This window comes from Moschus berezovskii, chromosome 4, assembly GCF_049115385.1.
Source record: "Moschus berezovskii isolate FMDL1 chromosome 4, NW_MosBer_1.0, whole genome shotgun sequence".
In the NCBI taxonomy this organism is placed as follows: domain Eukaryota; kingdom Metazoa; phylum Chordata; class Mammalia; order Artiodactyla; family Moschidae; genus Moschus; species Moschus berezovskii.
The window spans coordinates 111,813,785-111,840,664 of NC_142463.1; the positions used below are offsets into that span (position 1 = coordinate 111,813,785).

Sequence of the window (26,880 nt, forward strand, 5' to 3'; positions counted from 1 at the left end):
ATTTTGCTTGGTACTTAAGGGGCTGGGGTTAAGGGGGCAACCAATGCCACTCCTTCCCAGATCCTGTGTGTCCTTAAGAAAGTCAATTTCCTTCTCTGAGTGGAGAATGCTGTAGTATCAAACGAAAATTTTAAACAAGTTCTTTCCTCCTGTTTCTATCACCCTGTGTCCCCTTTGCCTCACTTTCTGACTTTCTCTATTTTATTTTTTTAATTCTGAATGTCTAACTTTAGGGCCTGTTGAGGAAAATATAATATCAAACCTGTTTTTCCAGTAAATAGCTGGAGAAGTTTAGAAAGCTTACATTTTCCTGTAGATAGAAGTAACCTAGTCAAATAGAATATAGTCCTTTCTACAATGCTCATTATTTCATTCTTCTTGTCCCTCTTTACAAATGCTCGCCAATTTATTAAATTTCATTTATTGCATGTTCACAAAGTGCTAGGATATTAAAACAAAAATAAATAATAAAAGCTTCAAAGCTTTAGCCAGAATTTATAATTCACTATATTTTATTATTTTTATTTTTTTTAACTTTACAATATTGTATTGGTTTTGCCATACATTGACATGAATCCTCCCTGGTTGTAAATGTGTTCCCCATCCTGAGCCCCCCTCCCCATCCCATCCCTCTGGGTCAACCCAGTACACCAGCCCCGAGCATCCTGTATCATGATTCGAACCTGGACTGGTGATTCATTTTACATACGATAATTTGCATGTTTCAATGCCATTATCCCAAAGCATCCCTCCCTCACCCTCTCCCACAGAGTCCAAAAGACTGTTCTATACATCTGTGTCTCTTTTGCTGTCTCGCATACAGGGTTATCATTACCATCTTTCTAAATTCCATATACATGAGTTAGTATACTGTATTGGTATTTTTCTTTCTGGCTTACTTCATTCTGTATAATAGGCTCCAGTTTCATCCACCTCATTAGAGCTGATTCAAATGTATTCTTTTTCATTTCATTTCAGTTCAGTTCAGTCGCTCAGTCGTGTCTGACTCTCTGCTACCCCATGAATCACAGCACGCCAGGCCTCTCTGTCCATCACCAACTCCCAGAGTTCACTCAAACTCATGTCCACAGAGTTGGTGATGCCATCCAGCCATCTCATTCTCTGTCGTCCCCTTCTCCTCCCACCCCCAACCTTTCCCAGCATCAGAGTCTTTTCCAGTGAGTCAACTCGTCGCATGAGGTGGCCAAAGTATTGCAGTTTCAGCTTTAGCATCAGTCCTTCCAATGAACACCCAGGATCAATCTCCCTTAGAATGGACCGGTTGGATCTCCTTGAAGTCCAAGGGACTCTCAAGAGTCTTCTCCAGCACCACAGTTCAAAAGCATCAATTCTTCGGCAATCAGCTTTCTTCACAGTCCAACTCTCACATCCATACATGACCACGGGAAAAACCATAGCCTTGACTAGACGGACCTTTGTTGGCAAAGTAATGTCTCTGCTTTTTAATGTGCTATCTAGGTTGGTCATAACTTTCCTTCCAAGGAGTAAGCATCTTTTAATTTCATGGCTACAATCAGCATCTGCAGTGATTTTGTAGCTTTAATGGCTGAGTAATATTCCATTGTGTATATGTACCTCAGATTTCTTATCCATTCATCTGCTGACGGACATCAAGGTTGCTTCCATGTCCTGGCTATTATAAACAGTGTTGTGATGAATATTGGGGTACAAGTGTCTCTTTCAATTCTGGTTTCCTGTGTGTATGCCCAGCAGTGGGATTGCTGGGTGATATGGCAGCTCTATTTCCAGCTTTTTAAGGAATCTCCACACTGTTCTCCATAGTGGCTGTACTAGTTTGCATTCCCACCAACAGTGTAAGAGAGTTCCCTTTTCTCCACAACCTCTCTAGCATTTATTGCTTGTAGCCTTTTGGATAGCAGCCATTCTGACTGGTGTGAGATGGTACCTCATTGTGGTTTTGATTTGCATTTCTCTGATAATGAGTGATGTTGAGCATCTTTTCATGTGTTTGTTAGCCATCTGTATGTCTTCTTTGGGAAATGTCTGTTTAGTTCTTTGGCCCATTTTTTTGATTGGGTTGTTTATTTTTCTGGAATTGAACTGCAGGAGTTGCTTGTATATTTTTGAGATTCTTTGTCAGTTGCTTCATTTGCTATTATTTTCTCCCATTACAAAGGCTGTCTTTTCACCTTGCTAATAGTTTGCTTTGTTATTCAGATGCTTTTAATTTTAATTAGGTCCCATTTGTTTATTTTTGCTTTTATTTCCAATATTCTGGGAGGTGGGTCATAGAGGATCTTGCTGTGATTTATGTCAGAGAGTGTTTTGCCTATGGTTTCCTCTATGAGTTTTATAGTTTCTGGTCTTACGTTTAGATCTTTAATCCATTTTGAATTTATTTTTGTGTATGGTGTTAGGGGGTGTTCTAGTTTCATTCTTTTACAAGTGGTTTTCCCAGCACCACTTGTTAAAGAGATTGTCTTTTCTCCATTGGATAGTCTTTCCTCCTTTGTTAAAGATAAGGTGTCCGTAGGTGTGTGGATTTATCTCTGGGTTTTCTATTTTGTTCCATTGATCTATATTTCTGTCTTTGTGCCATTACCATACAGTCTTGATGACTGTGGCTTTGTAGTAGAGCTTGAAATCAGGCAGGTGTATTTCTCCAGTTCCATTCTTCATTCTCAAGATTGCTTTGGCTATTCAAGGTTTTTTGTATTTCCATACAAATTGTGAAATTATTTGTTCTAGTTCTGTGAAAAATACCATTGGTAGTTTGATAGGGATTGCATTGAATCTATAGATTGCCTTGGGTAGTATACTGATTTTCACTATATTGATACTTCTCATCCATGAATATGGTATATTTCTCCATTTATTTGTGTCCTCTCATTTCTTTTACTAGTGTTTTATAGTTTTCTATATATGTAGGCTGAACAGCATGCTGCTGAGTAACCAACAAATCACAGAAGAAATAAAAAAAGAAATCAAAATATGCATAGAAATGAATGAAAATGAAAACACAGAAACTCAAAACCTGTGGGACACTGTAAAAGCAGTGCTAAGGGGAAGGCCTTTCCTTTTCTCCATTGCTTTTCGCCTCTCTTCTTTTCACAGCTATTTGTAAGGCCTCCTCAGACAGTCATTTTGCTCTTTTGCATTTCTTTTCCATGGGGATAGTCTTGGTCCCTGTCTCCTGTACAGTGTCACGAACCTCCGTCCAGAGTTCATCAGGCACTCTATCAATCAGATCTAGTCCCTTGAATCTATTTCTCACTTCCACTGTATAATCATAAAGGATTTGATTGAGGTCGTATCTGAATGGTCTAGTGGTTTTCCCTACTTTCTTCAATTTAAGTCTGAATTTGGCAATAAGGAGTTCATGATCTGAGCCACAGTCAGCTCCTGGTCTTGTTTTCGCTAACTGTATACAGCTTTTCCATCTTTGGTTGCAAATAATATAATCAATCTGATTTCGGTGTTGACCATCTGGTGATGTCCTTGTGTAGAGTCTTCTCTCGTGCCTCTTGAGAAACCTGTATGCAGGTCAGGAAGTAACAGTCAGAACTGTACATGGAACAACAGACTGGTTCCAAATAGGAAAAGGTGTACGTCAAGGTTGTATATTGTCACCTTGCTTATTTAACTTTTATGCAGAGTACATCATGAGGAACGCTGGGCTGGAAGAAGCACAAGCTGGAATCAAGATTGCCGGGAGAAATATCAATAACCTCAGATATGCAGATGACACTACCCTTATGGCAGAAAGTGAAGAGGAACTCAAAAGCCTCTTGATGAAAGTGAAAGAGGAGAGTGAAAAGTTTGGCTTGAAGCTCAACATTCAGAAAACAAAGATCATGGCATCTGGTCCCATCACTTCATGGGAAATAGATGGAAAAACAGTGGAAACAGTGTCAGACTTTATTTTTTTGGGCTCTGAAATCACTGCAGATGCTGATTGCAGCCATGAAATTAAAAGACGCTTGCTCCTTGGAAGGAAAGTTATGACCAACCTTGATAGTACATTAAAAAGCAGAGACATTACTTTGCCAACCAAGGTCCGTCTAGTCAAGGAAATGGTTTTTCCCGTGGTCATGTATGGATGTGAGTGTTGGACTGTGAAGAAAGTTGATCGCCGAAGAATCTATGCTTTTGAACTGTGGTGTCGGAGAAGACACTTGAGAGTCCCTTGGACTGCAAGGAGATCCAACCAGTCCATTCTAAGGGAGATCGATCCTGGGTGTTCATTGGAAGGACTGATGCTAAAGCTGAAACTGCAATACTTTGTCCACCTCATGCGACGAGTTGACTCACTGGAAAAGACTCTGATGCTGGGAAAGTTTGGGGGTGGGAGGAGAAGGGGACGACAGAGAATGAGACGGCTGGATGGCATCACCGACTCTGTGGACATGAGTTTGAGTGAACTCCGGGAGTTGGTGATGGACAGGGAGGCCTGGCGTGCTGTGATTCATGGGGTCGTGGAGAGTCGGACAAGACTGAGCGACTGAACTGAACTGAACTGAAGGGGAAGGTTCATAGCAATACAGGCTTACCTCAAGAAACAAGAAAAAAGTCAACTAAATAGCCTACCTCTACACCTAAAACAACTGAAAAAGGAAGAAATGAAGAACCCCAGGGTGAGTAGAAGGAAAAAAATCTTAAAAAATTAGGGCAGAAACAAATGCAAAAGGAACAAAGAGACCATAGCAAAAATCAACAATGCCAAAAGCTGGTTCTTGGAAAAGATAAATAAAGTTGACAAACCATAAGCCAGACTCATCAAGAAACAAAGGGAGAAGAATCAAATCAACAAAACTAGAAATGAAAATGGAGAGATCACAACAGACAACACAGAAATACAAAGGATCATAAGAGACTACTATCAGCGTTATATGCCAATAAAATGGACAACTTGGAAGAAATGGACAAATTCTTAGAAAAGTACAACTTTCCAAAACGGAACCAGGAAGAAATAGAAAATCTTAACAGACCCATCACAAGCACGGAAATTGAAAATGTAATAAGAAATCTTCCAGAAAACAAAAGCCCAGGACCAGGCGGCTTCACAGCTGAATTCTACCAAAAAATTGTAGAAGAGCTAACACCTATCCTACTCAAACTCTTCCAGAAAAATGCAGAGGAAGGTAACCTTCCAAACTTATTCTATGAGGCCAGCATCACCCTAATACCAAAACCTGACAAAGGTGCCAGAAAAAAAGAAAACTACAGGCCAATATCACTGATGAACATAGATGCAAAAATCCGTAACAAAATTCTAGCAATCAGAATCCAACAACATATTAAAAAGATCATACATCATGACCAAGTGGGCTTTATCCCAGAAATGCAAGGATTCGTCAATATCCGCAAATAAATCAGTGTAATATACCACATTAACAAACTGAAAAATAAAAACCGTATGATTATTTCAATAGATGCAGAGAAAGCCTTTGACAAAATTCAACATCCATTTATGATCAAAACCCTCCAGAAGGCAGGAATAGAAGGAACATACCTCAACATAATAAAAGCTATATATGACAAACCCACAGCAAACATTATCCTCAATGGTGAAAAATTGAAAGCGTTTCCCCTAAAGTCAGGAACAAGACGAGGGTGCCCACTCTCACCACTACTATGCAGCATAGTTTTGGAAATTTTGGCCACAGCAATCAGAGCAGAAAAAGATATAAAAGGAATCCAGATTGGAAAAGAAGTAAAACTCTCACTGTTTGCAGATGCCATGATTCTCTACATAGAAAACCCTAAAGACTCCACCAGAAAATTGCTAGAGCTAAACAATGAATATAGTAAAGTTGAAGGATGTAAAATCAACACACAGAAATCCCTTGCATTCTTATACACAATGAGAAAATAGAGAAATTAAGGAAAAAATTCCATTCACCGTTGCAATGAAAAGAATAAAATACTTAGGAATATGTCTACCTAAAGAAACTAAAGACCTTATTTTATTTTTTGTTACTTTGCATTTAATTTTTATACATTTAAAGAAGCAATGTTTCTTACATTTGTTGATGCATACATATTCTTCTTTCAAGAGATGTTTTGTTTCTTTTACTTTCCTTTTTTCCTCAACTGCTTATTGTATCTAGATATTCTTTACCAATCCTCACAACAATGTTTTTCCTTGGTGATCTATTATGGCTTTTCCCTATATTTTCTTCACACTCTTATAATCATGTGAGAATAAAGGAATTTTTAAATATCAAAGGCTGCTGTTACCTTTAAAAGATTCAGTTCAGTTCAGTTCAGTCGCTCAGTCGTGTCCGACTCTTCGTGACCCCATGAATCACAGCACGCCAGGCCTCCCTGTCCATCACCAACTCCCGGAGTCCACTCAAACTCATGTCCACAGAGTCGGTGATGCCATCCAGCCATCTCATTCTCTGTCGTCCCCTTCTCCTCCCACCTCAACCTTTCCCAGCATCAGAGTCTTTTCCAGTGAGTCAACTCATCGCATGAGATGGCCAAAGTATTGCAGTTTCAGCTTTAGCATCAATTTAAAAGATTAGGCTTGCATTATATACAGCCTTTCACATCACACTGAGGTAAAGCCATGCATCTGACCTCATGGAAACTAAAAATTCCTCCCAGTCAACTGATACACATGCATTCTTAAAGGTTTTATAATATTCCATTGTACATATACCTCCCGTAGTGCTCAATCATTCCTGAATGATGGGCATGTCCTTTGTTGTCAGGGTTTTGACTTAAAAGGGTACTTTGAATCTATAAAGGGCATCCTCATGGGGTCGGGGAGAGTCGGACATGACTGAGTAACTGAACTGAAATGAACTGAACTGAAAATTTTTAAAGCATTACAGAAGAAAACTGACACTGAAGTGAAATGCAAAATTTATAATCCCTTTTGAGATAAATTGAAGACTGTAAGGTACCTTCTCCTTTGTGATGATCTGCGAGGAGCTGAGCTTCTCCACCGCCCACAGCTCCAGGCTCTCCCGGTCTCCCTGTTACAACAACAGAAGCAGCCTCACCTCCTTGGAAATATTTCCTTTAGTGCAGCCAAAGCTGTTCTAGCTAAGAGTCCCAGGCTCACCACAGCCAACAGGCCATTTTGTTTTTCCATTAACATTAGGAATCTAAACCAAATGCACAGCATTTGCTAAATTAGAACAGAGTTCTTTGTATGTTTTATTCACTAAAGACATCAGGCGATGAAAGGAGGCCCTATCTCAAGCTTTCTCCACAATTTCCCTCCCTCCCAGGTGCCTGTGTTACTCACTGAAGAGGAGGCTGGTGAATCCTAGGAGCCAGGAGGCCTAGCAGAGGTGGGGGCCTTCTGAGCAGGGCCTCATCACAAGCTGCCAGCCTGTTCTGCTGCAGGGGAAGCATTGATAGAGGTGACTGTAGTTCAGTTCAGTCCCTCAGTCGTGTCCGACTCTTTGCGACCCCATGAATCACAGCACGCCAAGCCTCCCTGTCCATCACCAACTCCCGGAGTTCACTCAAACTCATGTCCATCAAGTCGGTGATGCCATCCAGCCATCTCATTCTCTGTCATCCCCTTCTCATCCCGCCCCCAATCCCTCCCAGCATCAGAGTCTTTTCCAGTGAGTTAACTCTTCACATGAGGTGGCCAAAGTATTGGAGTTTCAACTTCAGCATCAGTCCTTCCAATGAACACCCAGGATTGATCTCCTTTAGAATGGACTGGTTGGATCTCCTTGCAGTCCAAGGGACTCTCAAGAGTCTTCTTCAACACCACAGTTCAAAAGCATCAATTCTTTGACGATCAGCTTTCTTCACAGTCCAACTCTCACATCCATACATGACAGCTTGTTAATGGACAGCAAATAAGAAGGAATCATTCCATAGGAAACAAGCTGCATTAGCTAAAGTATATAGTGGTATTATTAAATACTCTGAAATCTTTGGATGAAGTGCCATGACTTTAATTAAAAACACAATTCATATTTTCAATACAGACTGAATGGTGATGGGATGGATCAGGAATTAGAAGTGAGTACATGAGACCAGGATAAACCCTCAAAGCCTAATGGGCTTTGTTCCACTAGTGCTCTGCTGAACCCTCATCCACTGTGCAGAATTTGCTAGATGAATCTCCATCTCCACAGACATCTTCAAGAACCACTCAGACCCCTACAACCTGGTATTAAAACATTTAAAATGATAGTTCATGTCTCTCACTAGTATATAAAAGTATGTTTTTCCTCCACTGATCTTTCTTTTTGTAATCTTACTAAACTTATTAGTTCAAGAAGGTTTTCTACATAGATAAGCAATGAAAGTGAAAGTCACTCAGTCATGTCCAACTCTTTGAGACCCCATGGACTATACAGTCCATGAAATTCTCCAGGTCAGAATACTGAAGTGGGTAGCCATTCCCTTCTCAAGGGGATCTTCCCAACCAAGGGACCGAATACAGGTATCCCTCATTGCAGGCAGATTCTTTACCAGCTGATGTATCAGGGAAGCCATATAGATAAGCATGTTGCCTACAAATAATGATTGGTTCCCCTTCCCCTTTCTAATCTTTGTAGACTTTTTATTTGCCTTAAGGGACAAATAGAGAATTCAGTACAATGTAGGATACAAGTGGCTTAATGGAGATCTTTTTGCTTCCAAACTAAGTAAAAACTTGCCATTTTTCACAATGAAGTTTGATGTTTAACTATATTAAAAAATATATGTGGGAATCCCTGGTGGTTCGCCAGTAAAGAATCCTCCTTAATCCAGAAGATGTGGGTTCCATTCCTTTGTTGGGAAAGAACATCTCCATTTCCCTGGAGAAGGAAATGGCAGCCCACTCCAGTATTCTTGCCTGGGAAATCTCATGGTCAGAGGAGCCTGGTGGTCTATAGTCCGTGGGGTCACAAGAGTCGGACATGACTTAGTGACTAAACTACCACCATCACAAACATACATGTATCTATTTTTAGATGTAATAGTTTTAAAAATGCTGTATTTATTTATTTTAATTGGAGGGTAATTACATGTTGTTCATTGCAGCACTATTTACATGGAAGCAACCTAGATGCCTATCAGCAGATGAATGGATAAGGAAGTTGTGGTACATATACATAGTGGAATATTTCTTAGCTATAAAAGGAATCATATTTGAGTCAGTTCTAATGAGGTAGATGAACCTAGAGCCTATTATATAGAGTGAAGTAAGTCAGAAAAAGAAATACAAATATTGTATGCTAATACATATGTATGGAATCTAGAAAAATAGTACTTATGATTTATTAGTTTTATTGGTTTCTGCTCTTATATTTATTATTTTCTTCTTTCTACTTGCTAGGTGTTTTTACTTTTCTTTTTCTAGTTTTTAAAATTTAGAGCTAAAGTATTAACAACATGTATTTTTTCCCCTGATATAAGCCTTAAACTCTACAAATTTCCCTCTAAGTACTGCTGTAAATTCAGTCCACAAATTTTGATACATTATATTTTCAGTTCAGCCTAGTTCAGTTGCTCAGTCATGTCTGACTCTTTGCAACTCCAAGGACTGTAGCACGTCAGGCTTCCCTGTCCATCACCAACTCCTGGAACTTGCTCAAACTCATGTCCATCGAGTCGGTGATGCCATCCAACCATCTCATTTTAATTTTCACTAAATTAAAATATTTTCTAATTGCATTTGAGGCTTATTATTTGTTCCATTGATTATTTAGAAGTGCCTTATTTGATTTCTAAGTTTTTGGCTATTCTGTTTTATTTTAATATTGTTTATGGTCAAATTCTTTTTTGACCAGAGGATATACTTTATCATTTCAATCTTTTTCTTTGTCAAGATTTGATTATAATACAGGTCATTTTCTTTGTCATTATTTGATTATAATACATGTCTTGATGAAGCTCCAATTGTGCACTTGAGAAGAAAGGATAGTGTGCTGTTGGGTGGGTGTTCTATCAGTGTCAGTGAGGTCGAGGTCATTGATGGTGGTGTTTACATCTTTTCCAGTTTTGCTTGTTTTCCTTCTACTGGAACCATTACTGGGAGAGGAATGTTCAAGTGCCTGACTCTAATTGTGATTTTGTCTATTTTCCTTTCCAGTTCTGTAGGTTTTCCCTTTCTGTAGTTTGAAGCTCTTTTGTTCGGTCCATACACACTTAGGATTGTTATTACTTAGGATTGTTATTGTTAAATTCACTATTGGTGAATTTACCACGTCATCATTATATGGCATACATATTTGACCTTGCTAATTTCTGTGCTCTGAAGTGTGCATTCTTGATTTTTATCCATTCTAGTTTTCCTTGAATTAGTGTTTGCCTGGTGTATCTGTTTCTTTTCTTTTCTTTTAAACTACCTATATAATTAACATTGAAACCATGCCAGATGGAGAAATGTAGATACTAAGCTAAAAGGACCTTTTCTTCCTATGTCTGGTTGCTTATCTGTACCCCTAGCTGAAGAGCCCCCTTGTCCATCTTCTGTCATCTTCTTGCTTTTACCACATCTCAGAGTGCCTGCTGAAAAGTCCTATACAACTTGCATCTCTGTGTTATCCATAGAAGGTCCTTTGGTTTGTCTGACTGCTGATTTTTCTGAGATCCTCTCTCTCAAACCCCTTTTTGAGTTTTTCTTTTCCTCCTGTACTATCTCAGTGAATAACATGTTTTTCTTGCTGTTACAGTGACCTTGCCTCTGAACATGACTCTCAGAGGTCTACCTACAGCAATCCCCTGCTCCTGGAGCTGCAATAAGAGTGTGGCATGGTAATGGTTTCCTTGGTCTAAAATTCCAGAACTGGACCAAGTGTGGGAGGAAAGAGATTGAGAAGGCCTGAAAGTGTCAGGATTAGAGGGTCTCCTCACCATTTCAGTCCTTGCTGTGGTTATAAGGATGAGAATAATAACAAGTGACATTAGTGTCAGTCATCATTTTTTAGTTCTCTTTCAAACATTTTAATAAAATTTCATAAATAAGGAGTCAAAGGGTCAGCAGTAAAAGAAGAGAAAGGTTGACAAATATGGACAATGTATCTACCAAATAGCTGTGATCTTGATATAGTACAACTAATCATTACCTGTAGAGGCAAAAGCCAGGTGAGGCAGGCCTCAGGACACCTCCCTGAAAAGGCTCTTGTCATTTTAAGTATTCATATTATTACTTAACTTTATGCTTTTAGACGTAAAAGATTGAATATGATTAAACCCCACAAACCTTACTCTATTCTTGCCTCTTGCCCTCTCAGTTCAGTTTATTTCAGTTGCTCAGTCGTGTCCAACTCTTTGCCACCCATGGACTGTAGCAAGCCAGGCTTCCCTGTCCATCACTTACTCCCAGAGCTTGCTCAAACTCATGTCCATTGAGTCGGTGATGCCATCCAATCATCTCATCCTCTGTCATCCCCTTCTCCTCCCTCCTTCAATCTTTCCCAGCATCATGGTCTTTTCAAATGAGTCAGTTCTTCACATCAGGTGGCCAAAGTATTGAAGTTTCTGCTTCAGCATCAGTCCTTTTAATGAATATTCAGAACTGATTTCCTTTAGGATGGACTGATTGGATCTCCTTGCAGTCCAAGGGACTCTCAAGAGTCTTCTCCAATGCCACAGTTCAAAAGCATCAATTCTTCTGCACTCAACTTTCTTTATAGTCCAACTCTCACATTCATACATGACTACTGGAAAAACCATAGGTTTGACTAGACAGACCTTTGTTGGCAAAGTAATGTCTCTGCTTTTTAATATGCTGTTTTAGTTGGTCATAGTTTTTCTTCCAAGGAGCAAGCATCTTTCAATTTAATAGCTGCATTCACCAGCTGCTGTGATTTTGGAGCCCAAGAAAATAAAGTCTTTACTGTTTCCAATATTTCCCCATTTGTTTTGCATGAAGATATGGGACTGGATGCCATGATCTTAATTTTTTGAATGTTGAGTTTTAAAGCAACTTTTTCACTCTCCTTTTTCACTTTCATTAAGAGGTTCTTTAGTTCTTCATTTTCTGCCATAAAGGTGGTGTCATCTGCATGTCTGAAGTTATTGATATTTCTCCTGGCAATCTTGATTCCAGCTTGTGCTTCATCCAGCCCAGAATTTCACATGATATACTGTGTGTATGAGTGTATTGCCTCCTCAGACACTGTTTTATCAGTTATTTTCACCTAGTATTGTCTTCAACTTGTCCTTCTCTGCTCTTTTCTCTTATTCTAAAAATATAACTGAACCTCTTCCATGAAAGAAAGCATAAACTTATGAAATCTTATGACTTCCCTCCAGTTTCTAATACATATCTTCCTTGCTCATCAAAAGTAGACTTCTTGGAAGAAAAATCTACACTTTTTTGTTTATAGTTACTCAGTTCTCACTCACATTTACCCTTGACTCTCACTGTGCTCATTGATGCTATAGTTCAGGACAGTTTCACCTAGGACGGGGATGTGCTCACTAGGGCTGAATACCTATTGAAGTGGCTCTTTCACAAAACTAATTAAAATGAGGTGTACTGGAGCAAAACTTACAGTAATGTTAACAAACAAGCACATTCTTAGCTCAATTGATTTTTTTTTTTCATGGAAACCAGGGAAAAAATGAACCAACAGAACAGGTATCACTACAAGTGTGTGGATTAATTAAGAAGGCCATTAGGATCTGAACATGTTGTAAACTTATTTCCTATAGTATGAAAAGACAAAAACAAAACAAAACAGCTACATTATTCTCTGTAACAACTAGAGATTATCTCCATTGTGTAAGATGGAGTCTGAGAGAAACCATTGTATATGTTAAGGGCTCCCAAATGTGAGTGAGGAGAGGTCATATGCTTAAATTTAGGAAAAGGACCTCTGTGTCCCTGACAATGAAATAGGAGCTCTGCTGGGGCTGCGTTCTAAAGGCTTAAGGATGTGAGAAGCTTGATGTGGATAAATGAGATCATTGCTTATTCTATGAATATAGGAAGCATTTCCTACGGTCTCCAGTCAGTGAGCTAAGTCATCATCAGTGTCTAGCATTTTCCAGTGTATGAAGTTCTTTCACCTGTGAGATACAGGTAGGCACAATTATGGTTATCTTCTATTTTCCAGATGGGGAAATTGAGGTTCCAAAGACATTAGTGGATAAGCCCAGGGCCTGACAAAGTCAGGGAGAGGACCAAGTCTCTAATACCCCACCAAGGTTCTTTGTGGATCCAAGTCCCTCTCAAGTGTAGTGACTCTCCCACAATAAGGTGGTTTCAGACACTGAGAAGCCACAAGAGGGGAGGACTGGAACTATCGGTGAGGGGAGCATGGTGGCTACCTCTCACCTCCCTTTCATCACCCCAGGCAAAGGAACAGAGGCCCTGTGACTGTATCTCTACAGCATCTAGGTCACACGGCAGCCCTTGGTCAACTATAGTCACCTCCCTCTGTTGTCAGTGAGTCATAAATAGGCCTGAATCTCCAGCCACAACCTGGACCTGCAAAGGCTGATGGCCTGAGAAGCCTCAGCTGGTCTCCTAGCAGGACTCTGGGACCCTCACTGTCTGTGAGCTGCAGGCTGGTGGACCTGCCCTCATCCTTGGGGCAGTGAATTGTCCTCCTATGGAATCTCATAGTCTCCCTTTCACAGGGTCTTTTCATCTTACTCTTAACATTCATCCCATCAGTCATGCAAACTATTAATACATCCCTTTTTAAATCTAAGATGCTTCCCTGGTGGAGGGTCTGCTCTTACTCCTTGCTATGCCCACCTCCTGTGAGAGCTCCAGCCCATCAGTTTGTGGGTGCTTCAACTTCAGTGGGCTCCCCAGGTGGCTCAGTGGTAAGGAATTCACCTGCCAATGCCAGAGATGCAGGAGATATGGGTTTGATCCCTGGGTCCAGAAGATCCCCTGGAGTAGGAAATGACAACCCACTCCAGTCTTCTTGCCTGGAAAATTCCATGCACAGGGGAGCCTGGTGGGCTTAGTCCATGGGCCCGCAAAGAGTCGGACATGACTGAATGACTGAGCACACATGCATGCTGCAACAACAACATTTGCTGCTTTCTGCAGGCCTTCATTTATATATACTGGTTATCAGTCTCCAGCTGGGAAAGACAGACCACAACATCCAACACAAACTACCCATTTCAGGCATTCAGACCATGCACTCCACCTCACAGGGAAAAGGGTGGGTTCTGTAGACCCCACTCACAGTCCGTGAGGATGTGTCCAAAGACTTTGAGATCCTCTCAATGGGGACACAGGAGAGACAGAGAGCCCTAATAGGAGCATATGGGGAAAAACTTCCCCATTTTAGGGATCAGTTACCAGCCCTACAGCCCTGGGAAAGAACTCCCATCAGCCTCCACCCTGTGCCCTTGTTCCACTCCCTGGAGGAAGTCCCTTCCTTCACATCCACCCCCCCAGCTCCAATCAAATGTCTGCTCATCCTTCCAGATGTAACTCAGATGCCCCTCTGGAACCCACACTGTCCTGCCCTAGACGAATTAGGTGGTCTCTGAGCTGGGCTCTCATAAGCGTTTCAGTTTAGTTCAGTTCAGTCGCTAAGTCGTGTCTGACTCTTTGGGATCCCAAGAACTGCAGCACACCAGGCCTCCCTGTCCATCACCAACTCCCGGAGTTTACACAAACTCATGTCCATTGAGTCGGTGATGCCACCTAACCATCTCACCCTCTGTTGTCCCCTTATCCTATGCATTCAATTTTTCCCAAAATCAGGGTCTTTTCAAATGAGTCAGCTCTTAACATAAGGTGACCAAAATATTGGAGTTTCAGTATCAACATCAGTCCTTCCAATGAACACCCAGGAATGATCTCCTTTAGGATGGACTGGTTGGATCTCCTTGCAGTCCAAGGGACTCTCAAGAGTCTTCTCCAACATCAGACTCTCAGCTTTCTTTATAGCCCAACTCTCACATCCGTACGTGACTACTGGAAAAACCATAGCCTTGACTAGACGGACCTTTGTTGACAAAGTAATGTCTCTGCTTTTTAAAATTCAGTCTAGGTTGGTCATAACTTTTCTTCCAAGGAGCAAGCGTCTTTTAATTTCATGGCTGCATTCACCATCCGCAGTGATTTTGGAGCCCCCCAAAATAAAGTCAGCCACTGTTTCCCCATCTATTTCCCATGAAGTGATGGGACCAGATGCCATGATCTTTGTTTTCTGAATATTGAGCTTCAAGCCAACCTTTTCACTCTCTTCTTTCACTTTCATCAAGAGGCTCTTTAGTTCTTCACTTTCTGCCATAAGGGTGGTGTCATCTGCATATCTGAGGTTATTGATATTTCTCCCGGCAATCTTGATTCCAGCTTGTGCTTCTTCCAGCCCAGTGTTCCTCATGATGTACTCTGCATATAAGTTAAATAACCAGGGTGACAATGTACAACCTTGATGTACTCCTTTTCCTATTTGGAACCAGTCTGTTGTTCCATGTCCAGTTCTAACTGTTGCTTCATGACCTGCATGCAGGTTTCTCAAGAGGCAGGTCAGGTGGTCTGGTATTTCCATGTCTTTCAGAATTTTCCACAGTTTATTGTGATCCACACAGTCAAAGGCTTTGGCATAGTCAATGAAGAAGAAATAGATGTTTTTCTGGAACTCTCTTGCTTTCTCCATGATCCAGCGGATGTTGGCAATTTGATCTCTGGTGCCTCTGCCTTTTCTAAAACCAGCTTGAATATCTGTAAGTTCATGGTTCATGTATTGCTGAAGCCTGGCTTGGAGAATTTTGAGCATGACTTTACTAGCCTGTGAGATGAGTGCAATTGTGCGGTAGTTTGAGCATTCTTTGGCATTCCCTTTCTTTGGGATTGGAATGAAAACTGACCTTTTCCAGTCCTGTGGCCACTGCTGAGTTTTCCAAATTTGCTGACATATTGAATGTAGCACTTTCACAGTATCATCTTTCAGGATTTGAAAGAGCTCATCTGGAATTCCATCACCTCCACTAGCTTTGTTCATAGTGATGCCTCCTAAGGCCCACTTGACTTCACATTCCAGGATGTCTGGCTCTAGATGAGTGATCACACCATTGTGATTATCTGGGTCATGAAGATCTTTTTTGTATAGTTCTTCTGCATTTTCTTGCCACCTCTTCTTAATATCTTCTGCTTCTGTTAGGTCCATACAATTTCTGCCCATTATTGAGCCAATCTTTACATGAAATGATCCCTTGGTACCTCTAATTTTCTTGATGAGATCTCTGGTCTTTCCTATTCTATTGTTTTCCTCTATTTCTTTGCATTGATCACTGAGGAAGACTTTCTCATAATCACTTCAGCAAATTGCAAGTAGCTCTTTTGTGATATAACCAGGTCACTGTCCCTTTTCCTTTTCTGAATCAGAACCCAGGCTCTGTGAAAAGGGGAAGAAAGGAGACCCCACTCTCAGGTTGGTGTAAGTCCAGTGTCAGCACTTGAGAGTGGGTGTCTTGAAAGATCTCAGTCCCAATTTTGTATCTGAAGACCCTGGGGCATCATGCATGTTCTCAAACAAGCCAAGTAGCTTTTGGCTAAGCTACACGTGGCAGTCATTACTTGTGTCTGCTCAGCAAATATTTACTAAGCACACTTGTGCCTGGGCACTTCTAAGGACTTCTCTTACCATCCAGTCACCGTCTGCTGTGGTTACTGAACCCCCAGGTGGCTGCCCCCAGGCAGCACAGTTTCACTAAGCACTTCCCCTCTGATAGCAACTCTGGTCCCCAAAGGACCAGGGTAAAGTGTTCTGTGGGAATATGAAGGTGATCTTCCCAACCTTGCTTCAGGGGTGCTAATAATTCACCTAAGATACACATCCCCTTAGAAGAACAACCTCAAATTCCAGTCTTACCTGAAATAATTGAAGTCTGTAAACTCTATACTCACAATATTCAAAACTTTCAGACCCTTGATGGTACATTGAATTGAAAAAATTATGTCGAGAATGATGTAAAATGTGGAATGCAGATGTACTCATTTTTAATAAAAGACTCACCCGTCTGAGGATAAATGTCAGACTATGAACCTGAGCATCACCTTCTCATGAACAAAGTCCTTCCCCCAAAGGAGGGTGTTTTCTTGGCACAGACTGTGTGGGGGTTAGGAAGTAGCTGTTTTCCTCATATTTGGGAACTTTCGACCAGACTGGAATTACCTCTCTGAGGATCAAATTGCTGATGACCCTTATTCTGGGGACACATGCTAATTTGCATAGCTCCTGTGCTGACCAGTGTCTTTCACATTGTCAATAAAAACCCTCCTTAGATATGCTGCTGCTGCTGCTGCTAAGTCTCTTCAGTCGTGTCCGATTCTGTGTGACCCCATAGATGGCAGCCCACCAGGCTCCCCCGTCCCTGGGATTCTCCAGGCAAGAACACTGGAGTGGGTTGCCACCTCCTTCTCCAATGTGTGAAAGTGAAAAGTGAAAGTTAAGTCGCTCAGTCGTATCTGACCCTTAGCAACCCTATGGACTGCAGCCCACCAGACTCCTCCATCCATGGGATTTTCTAGGCAAGAGTACTGGAGTGGCTTGCCATTGCCTTCTCCGCCTTAGATATGCAGGTACCATAATATCCTGTTCTGGGGCAAAGCTGGGGCTTTTGGACTTGACATAACTTTGTCTGAGTCTCATCTTCTTCACTTATTATCTAAATAATGGCAGAAATTGCCTAACTTATTTGAGCCTGTGAGCTTTCAAAAGAGGGTGGATATTATCAGGCTTCTCTGGTGGCATAGACAGTAAAGAATCAGCCTGAAAGGCAGGAACCCCAGTTCGATCTCTAACTTGGGAAGATCCCCTGGAGAAGGGAATGACTTCAAACACCAGTATTCTTGCCTGGAGAATTCCATGGACAGAAAAGCCTGGCTACAATCCATGGGGTCACAAAGAGTTGGAGATGACTAAGTGACTAACGTTATGTTTCATAGTGTGTAGCTTTAGTACACAGACTCTTGTTAATTCTATCAGTGAAATCACTGGTAGATGTTTAACAAAACACTTATTTTATTTTGAATTTCTTATCTATGAGCTATTTCTTTCATTATGAATGTGTTTATTTTCCAGAAATCCAGGAGAATCCTTTCAAGGCACTAAGTTTTCCTTAAAAAAATAAAATGGTCCTGAGGATGGTAAATACTGAAGATAGGCACCTACTAAATTCTTCATCCAACTCACACCTATATTTTAAAATGAGTCACTGTTTCAGTGTTTTGTTGTTATTATTCAGTTGCTAAGGTGTGTCCAATTCTTTGCAGCCCCATGAAGTGCAGTACACCGGGCTTTCCTGTCCTTCACTGTCTCCTGGAGAATGCCCAAACTCATGTCCATTGAGTGAGTTGGTGATGCCATCCAACCATCTTATCCTCTGTCACTCCCTTTTCTTCCTGCCCTCAATCTTTCTGAGCATTAGGGTCTTTCCAGTGAGTTGGCTCTTCCCATCAGATGGTCAAAGTATTGGAGCTTCAGCTTCATAATCAGTCCTTCCAGTGAATATTTAGGATTGATTTCCTTTATGACTGACTGGTTTGATCTCCTTGCTATCCAAGGTACTGTCAAGAGTCTTCTCCAGCACCACAATTTGAAAGCATCAGTTTTTTGATACTCAGCCTTCTTTATGGTCCACCACTCACATCTATACATGACTACTGGAAAAACCATAGCTTTTACTATATGGACCTTTGTTGACAACGTGGTGTCTCTGCTTTTTAATATGCTTTTTAGGTTTGTCATAGCTTTCCTTCCAAGGAGCAAGTGACTGTTAATTTCATGGCTACAGGCACTGTCTGCAGGGTATTGTATCCCAAGGAAGTAAAATCTGTCAACTGCTTTTAATTTTTGCCTTCTATTTGTCATGAAATGATGGGACTGGTTGCTGTGATCTTAGATTTTGAATGTTGAGTTTCAAGCCAGCTTTTTCACTCTCTAGTTTACTTCTCACCAGCATCCTGAATCTAAATTCTCTACCTCTGGCCACCAGGGACCAGAGCCATCTCTGCTACAATGCTTTATTCTCTCTGTTCCCCACACAGAGAACCCCAACTCCTGTGAAGTTTCCTTAGGATTTTCTTCCAGAAAAAAGATGAAGCCAATCCAGGTGGAGTCCGATCCTCTATAATCCCTTTCTCATTATTCACTAAGAGCCTTCATTGTAAAGATGGTGCCACTTCACATTTCAGTGAAGTGTATCTTTACACTAAAAATGGGAACAACTTAATCTATATTTCAGAGGAGGAGACCTCAGGCTTTTTGGACATTTTTAAAAGAGAAGTTGAGACATGAGAAAAAAAAGTCAAAAAATCTTTTGTTATGACCACTAATTCAGGAAGAATACCCGAAAAGTCACATGGTTACAGAACAGGATTTATTGATATAATTTACCAAGAAATGTTGGCAAGAAGAGGAGAGGAATCTGACCCTGGTCCTCTCCTTCTCTCAGAGAAAGGGGTGGCTGGGCCACCATGATTTGCTGGACACAGAGAGTGGGTCTGTGCTCAGAGGAAGGACCCTGCTCCCAGATTATTCTCCCTCCTTACAGGACAAGGGGTGAGGGCAGCCTAGACAGCAAGGGGACAGGCACTAAGAGTCCAGATTAGGTGTCAGCAGTTTTTAAGGGTTTTCTGGGAGTGCAGGCAGTCCAGTGCCAAGGAGGTGGGGGAAGTGGGACATTTGTAAGCCCTCTGGACCAGTCATAGAACTAAGGACTTCATGGGAAGTTGAGTGTGGGTGCTGTCTCTTCTTGGAGGAAGAGGAGCCCCTAATACTATCTGGAATGGTGTGCAGAATATCTAGACTGAGCTCTGGGGACATTTTTGTTTATCTCTGCCCCTGGCCTTCTAGGAGGTGTTAGCAATAGTCAAGCAGTGCTCACGAAGTCTGTGGATGGTTTGAGAGAAACTCCTGGTATGTAATCTTCAGCCACTGTCCCTCATCTTGAACCTGTATAGCTGCTGGATCTTGGCTACGCCTGAGCAGGGATGAAGTTGGTACTTGCTTCTTTAGGACTGGATTGGTGGGAAAAGGCCAATTGGGTTTAAAGGCCTCTGTGAACTTGGTGGTTGGTAGTTCTGAGGAACAGAGTTCAATCACGCAGATACCTTTGAGCCTTGACTGGAGTCAGGAATACCTTCTGGGGAAAAGTTAGCTCACAGGCCAGAGCCCTTTATCTTCAGTGATAACTGCTATAAGAATTCTCTGTTTGTTTCAAGATGAAGTTGAGTCATCTTCATATCCAGCAAACATTTATTCAGCACCCAAGTCCTGAAGGGCTGTGGGAAGCCTGAGGACACAAGTGGAAAAGACTGTCCTGGTCTCAGGGTTCCATTTCCTAAGGGAAGCCACAGATTCTGCCCATACCCATAAGGACCAAAGTCTTCATAGGAGGATGTATTCTGCTGCTCTATTATATTTTCCTCACATGGATCTGGCTATGACACTGGGCTCTGTCCACATTCCCTGGATTCTGCTGGCCCTGCTCTCCTGGTCTCACCCCCAGTCGGCTCGATCTGGCTCTGCCTCCCTTCTTGTGGGTCATCTCCACAGTCCCCCTCTTGGCTGACGGAGTCTTAATCTAGTGGATGGTTTACCAGGAACTTACTGCTGCTGACTCTGATCATCAGTTTTGCCTTCAGCTCCTACTGTCAAAATCCATCCTTTTAGGTCCTGGCCACTTGACCCACTATCCCCTTCCCACTTACATCAAAGTTGTGGACACTGATATGGTTCGACCAGAAGGGGCCATGGAGGGTGTCAGTTTCCACCTCCCATTTTCTTCTATTCCATATGCTGAGATCCCACCTTACTTGAACCCCTAGAGATTTGTTAAGAGAGATCTGGGGAAAATACAGGCAGGCAGTGGACTCACTTTCTCCCCTTTCATCTTTCTCTCTTAGACAGTCATGTTCCTAGTAAAATTTTATGCACAGGAAACTCATTTTTTTTCTTTTTCTATTAACTCTAAGTCCATTGCTTTGGCCATTTCTCACATCCTTAGAGCACTTACGTGCGGACTCAGGAGCCAGCATCCCACACCACACTGGAAGTCTCCAGCTTATAGGTGCAGTTAGAACCAGATAAACTGGGAGAGGATGGTTGCTGGATTGATGTAGCATCAATTCACATGTAAGAACATGTTCCATGAGTTAGTGATTAGGGATCAAGTCCCTGGACAACATGAGCCCAGACGAGAAGTCAGGGGCAGAGTTCCCATGTAGGAGGGGCCTGTGTTCATGACCATTATGTTGAAAGTTACTTTGGGCTATGATATGGATGCGAGTGAGAGGCAGTACAGTGGGAGGGTTAGGAACCATTGGGAATGGGGGACAATTGAGAATGCTGTGTCTCACACCTGAGCTCTTGATCCAGCTAAGGGACTTCTGAGGTGAAACTGTCTCAGAGAAGAGAGTGGTATTCTGCCCCACCCCTTGAGACAGACTTTTAGAAATAAAGGCAGAAGGCTTGGTGAGGGGAGGATATGGCAGACAGTTTTTCTGGGAGTTCTTTCCTGGTGGCTCAGATGGTAAAGAATCCTCCTGCAATGTGGGAGACCTGGGTTCAATCCCTGGTTTGCAGGACCCCTTGGAGGAGGGCATGGCAACCCATTCCAGTATTCTTGCCTGGAGAACCCCCATGGACAGAGGAGCATGGCAGGCTACAGTCCATGGGGTCACAAAGAGTTGAACACAACTGAGCGACTAAGCAGAGTTCTTTCACAGAAGATGCCCAACTCTGGAGAGACTATTTTGGTCTCTGGAAGGGCGACTGATGTGAAAGACTAAGAGAAGGCCCCAGGTCAACAGCAAGTCCAGCTCCCACAGTTAGGTCTCTGTTATTCTTTCATCTTCACTTCTTCCCCTGTGAGCTAGTTTTCTTTTCTGTAGAGATTAGTCACCCACGTGTTCAGCTCAGTTTGGAGATAGCCTGAGATGAATAATGCACAGTACTTTGGAACCTGTAGGGCACGTCCTTCCTTGTTCTCATCCTGTGCACTCACACCCGGGAACATGCATGGTGGAGTTGGAAGTCTGACCTTTTCCCACACTACATGACCCTGAGTACCTTACTCAACCTCTGTGCACCTCAGATTTCTCATGATCTCAGTGAGGATATTAGCATGACAGACTTCAACAATTTATTGTAAGGATTAAATAAATAATATATCACTCGTGCATAACAGAAACACTCAACAACTAATTCATGTTTAAAAAACTAACATTTATTAGTTCAATTGAAAGAAACTGACACAAGGAAAACTAATTATGCCATGTTCTCTCTGGCAGATATTTGTGATTACAATGATTATGTGATAATATACATATGATTAAAATTCAATCCGATGTTTACAGAAAAAAGAAAGAGTATCCTTTGCACCTTTGTTTCCACAGCCACTCTCCTCAAGGGTAATCTTCCTTGTTTCTTACAATTAATAGTAACTACTGTATTTTTGCCAAGTCTATAACTGTATCGATATTTATACAATCATTATTTTTATGAACTACTAAGTAAGATTGATTTAAATTTGTCTCCCAATTTTCAAAATGTTATATGAGAAAAACACAGTGTGGGGAGTTCTTGACATGCAGAACACCATCACTTCCCTCCCTTGAACCCCACACCACAACCGACTTGACTGCAACCTCCTTTCCTATCTTCTCACTGTGTCTTAGCTCAAACTCCTTCCCTTTGGAGGTCCCGATGGAAGCTCAGGAACATCTTCCTAGACAAATACACATACTTTCCCAATAACACAAGAAAAAATAATCTGAACATGAAAATGTTCTTGGAAATGGGGATAAGAAAACAAAGCAAGAATAAAAAAATACTACAAGGTCCTACCTCAGGCAGATGATCAAGGTCAAAATCAACAATGGTATCAGGTTGATAGTATATACCCCTGAGATGAGGAAAATGGCACGTTCCCTCTGTGGTCTTCCTTCAAAAAACTCTTAACTGCAATCAAATCATGAACAAACCATCAGACAAATTCATATGAGGGATATTCCACAAAATATCAATACTGTACTAGCAAGGGCACACATTTTAGTTGCAAGATACTTGAAATCTGCTCTGAGAGAAAATTTAAACTGTTCTCACCAAAAACAAAAGACAAAATTTAAGGTGAGGGATATATTAGTTAGAAATAGAAAAAATAAACCACCAAATTACGATGAAGAAGAAATAGAGAAGAAATCATAAAGCCCAGAGTAGAAATAAACAAAATAGAGACTACAATAGTATATCAGTGAAACTAAGAGTCGGTACCCATGGGGGTCAAGTCCCAGCATACCTCAACCCCCAAAAATTCTCTTTCCTCTTACTGTCAAATTCTATTCTTGTATGACTATAATATGTAGGTGAGAGCTGAAGAGTCTCAACACCAGTTTTCAGAATCTTTTTGCAAACTGCATCTAGAAGAATTTTTCTCGAGAGGTTTGGTTATACTCTTCAAGGGTTCTAGGGTTTGTGAAGGACCTGATGATGTTTGTGAAGGATGATTGGTATGGATTAAGTTGTGTGATGGACTTCCTTCATAGCTCAGCTGGTAAAATATCTGCCTGCAGTGCAGGAGACCCAGTTTGGTTCCTGGATATGGAAGATCCCTCGGAGAAGGGATAGGCCACAACTCCAGTATTCTTGGGCTTCCCTGGTGATAAGACAGTAAAGAATCCACCTGCAATGCGGGAGATCTAGGTTTGATCCCTGGGTTGGGAAGATCTCCTGGAGGAAGGCGTTCTGGCCTGGAGAATCCCCACTGACAGAGGAGCCTGGTGGGATATAGTCCATGGGGTAGCAAAGAGTCGGGCCCGACTGAGTGACTAAGCACAGGACAGCAAACTGTGTGGTGCAGGCAGCGAATATGGTGGGTGGAATAAACTGAGAGACTCTGGCTGCCTTTTATTCTCTGAAAATGGGATTTTGTTTCATTTTGGCAAACAATTTTACCTCTCCCAGCGTCATTTTTTTGGTTGTGAAGTTCAGTTATTTCTCACATGGTTTCTCTGAAACCTACATGATAATGAATGAGTAACATGCTCTGCAAATATACTAATACCTTTGTTCCCTCCTGCCCCAGATCCTGTGTCCCTTCCTTAGATACTGGCCAACTAACAACCATCCATCATACCAAACTGGTACAATATTACCCTGGAGTGCAGGGCCACAGGGGCCATGGAGGACCTGAAGGTGACCTGGGTGAAGTGCCTCCCCAGGGAGCTGGAGCAGAGACTGACACTGGGACCAGCCCCCGAGCCTGCTTCTAGACAGCCCAGCTCCAGCCTCACCTGTGTAGTCAGCAACTAGCTAGAATACAAAACTCTCGCCTGAGATCTTGGAGAAGTCCATTGGGATCAAGAGAGAGCTCAATGAAGTGAGTGTTCTTAACTCCTAGGATACTTTCTCCCTGGGAGATTGTGAGTGGGGTGTGTTGGTGCTCTCCACCTTAGGAAATGTGATTACAATATTAGTTGTTGGAAGACTCAGAGACAATAGAAGTTGGCATGTGACCCAGGAAACTATGGAAGAGTAGATACATGACGCTAGGTTTGTTCAACAGGTCTGGGAATCTTTGCTTTTGCAAGATCTATAGGTAATCTTATAAGCACACAGATTTGTGAACAGTTCAGAGGGTGATTTGACCAAATTTTCACTTTGCTTGTATTGTCTAATCAGGTCCAGAGATATTTAGGTTGATTCCAATAAACGTAATGGAGGTTGAAATGAGTGAAGATATTTCAATAAAGGTACTGATATTGAACACGATAGAAAATAAAATGGGAACTCAGAGAAAAAAAATACTTTAACTAGATTCCAAGATGATGAGTATCTTGTTAACATATACATATGTTCCTATCTACCTTTGAGACCTGACTAGTGTGTTTGCCTTTAAAGAGCAGCCCAGGCTATATGCACTCTGTCTCACATCCTTGTGATGAGTACTATGGATACAGTGAAGCAAGGAGGAGTGTGACAGATGCCAGGAAGAGGGCACAGTATTAAATAAGATGGTAGGGAAGATGAAATATGTGCAAACACCCTAAGAAGGTGAGGGAATGACACATGCAGATACATGGAAGAAGAAAAGTCCAGGTAGAAGAAAGGGGTTTGAGGGAGGATCATGCTTGTTTTGCTAAAGACACAACAAAAAGCCCAGTATCCCAGAGTGGATTAAGGAAAGGATGGAGTGTGAGAGATGAGATCAGATGGTGCAGGGCCTTGCAGGGAAGGTGGGGGTATGGAAGAGTACTGAATTAAAGAGTGATTTAATACAACTTTGAAAGCATCACTCTGGACACAGATTTGTAAATAGACTGTAAGGTGCCTAAAATAGAAACCAAGAGACTGTGAGGGTATTTCAGTAGCCACATGAGGGATGATGGTCATGGAGTTGGAGGCTGGTTCCAATGTCCTTCTCTGCTCCCACTCCTTGGGGAAGCCTTTGGTCTCCCAGGTCACATTCAGCTCTTCTGTGGCTCCAGAAGCTCTGCACTCCAGGGTGACATTGCACCAGTCTGGTGTAAAGAATAATGACTCCACCAGGATCTGGGGAAGGGGCACAGTCTCTGGGATCAGAGGCAACAAAAGAATTGAACATTACATATGTGGAAAACATTACATGTCACAGTTTATTATCTGTTGCCTTATTGAAACCCAGACTTATAAGGGGCCTATAAGAGAAGTGGGTGCATTTTATATATAAAACACAATTTTTAAAGATAAATATTCACCAAAAGATAATAAAGAAAGGAACCATTGAGTTAAACTATGTGATTTTATTTCTTGAACAAGCCTTAAAAATCATCCAGAAGAAAATAAAAATTGGACTCTATTTCCTTAGAGACTACTATTTCTAAAAAAACTGGAGTTTATCCCAGAAGGGATAGAAGCCTGGGACAGAAGGTCTTTTCCTGGTCCATGAACTTGCTTTGTGTTTCCAGTTGAGATGATGTCTGAGGCAGCACTGCCCTCAGGGGAAGGGTATCTGGAGAGCTCTGTGAGGCTAGAGAAAGGGCTTATGCTTCAAAAAGTAGAGACATTTGTGAGAGATGCAATGGTAGTGACTAGGAATGACAACTCCAAGTGTGGTTAGAGTATATCAGTGATTTTGTGGTATATACAGTCAGAGAAGTGACAGATGTACAAACTGGTCTTGGAAATCCTATGGGGACCAAAAAGCTGGCTTATCCATAGATGGGTATTTCTCAGTGTAGGGAGGAAATTTATGGGAGGAAAGAATACATTAAAGGGATTTCTTAATAAGTGTTGCAGTATAAATTTTCTCCTATACCAATACAGTTTTTAGTAGCTTGATATTTGGTTTCTTTTCTGAGTAAGACTGACAGTTGGTTAGTTCTGGGTGAGAGGACAGGGAACAGACTTTGGAAACACTTCGATTTCCAAAGATGTCCATATTTTAATCTTGAAAGCTATAAATTTGTTAGGCTGCGTGAAAAGAGGAATTACAATAGCAGAGAGAATTAAGTTAGCTAATCATTTCACCTTAAAGTAGGGAGATTTTTCTGAATATATGGATGGATGAGATGTAGTCACAAGGGTCCTTAAAAATGAAGAAAACAATGATGCCAGAAAGATGACAAGACATGATATTTAAAAACTGTAACAGTCAATAATACCTTTATGAGAGTTCTAGAGTCCTGTTGGAGCATTCCAGCACAACAATGGGCCACAAAATCCTGAGTCAGCTTCAGTGAAAGCATAAGAATAGTTTCTTCTTACCTCATCACCTTAACCACATGTCAGCATGGTTCAGAGCTGCAAAAAATACCTTGGTCTATGACTTCTCTGACAGGTGAAAGAAAGAGGGAAGTGAGAGACCAGCTTCCCCATACTTTTGGGAAACTGCTGCTCAGAAGGTCTGCTGCTATCTCACTGCCCAGAACAGTGAGTAAATCAACAAGGATGAATTGTTTGTGGGTAGATATGAACAGAGATGTGGCAAGAGCTCACAGCGCCTGATTCACACGCTCCT

At 41.6% G+C, this 26,880-nt stretch overlaps 2 pseudogenes; both read right to left on the minus strand.

The window, feature by feature from the left end:
* LOC148778211 (SLAM family member 8-like) overlaps positions 1-26,880 on the minus strand; it is a 72,704-nt pseudogene that overhangs the window by 13,262 nt on the left and 32,562 nt on the right.
* LOC148778212 (uncharacterized) overlaps positions 1-26,880 on the minus strand; it is a 49,081-nt pseudogene that overhangs the window by 6,393 nt on the left and 15,808 nt on the right.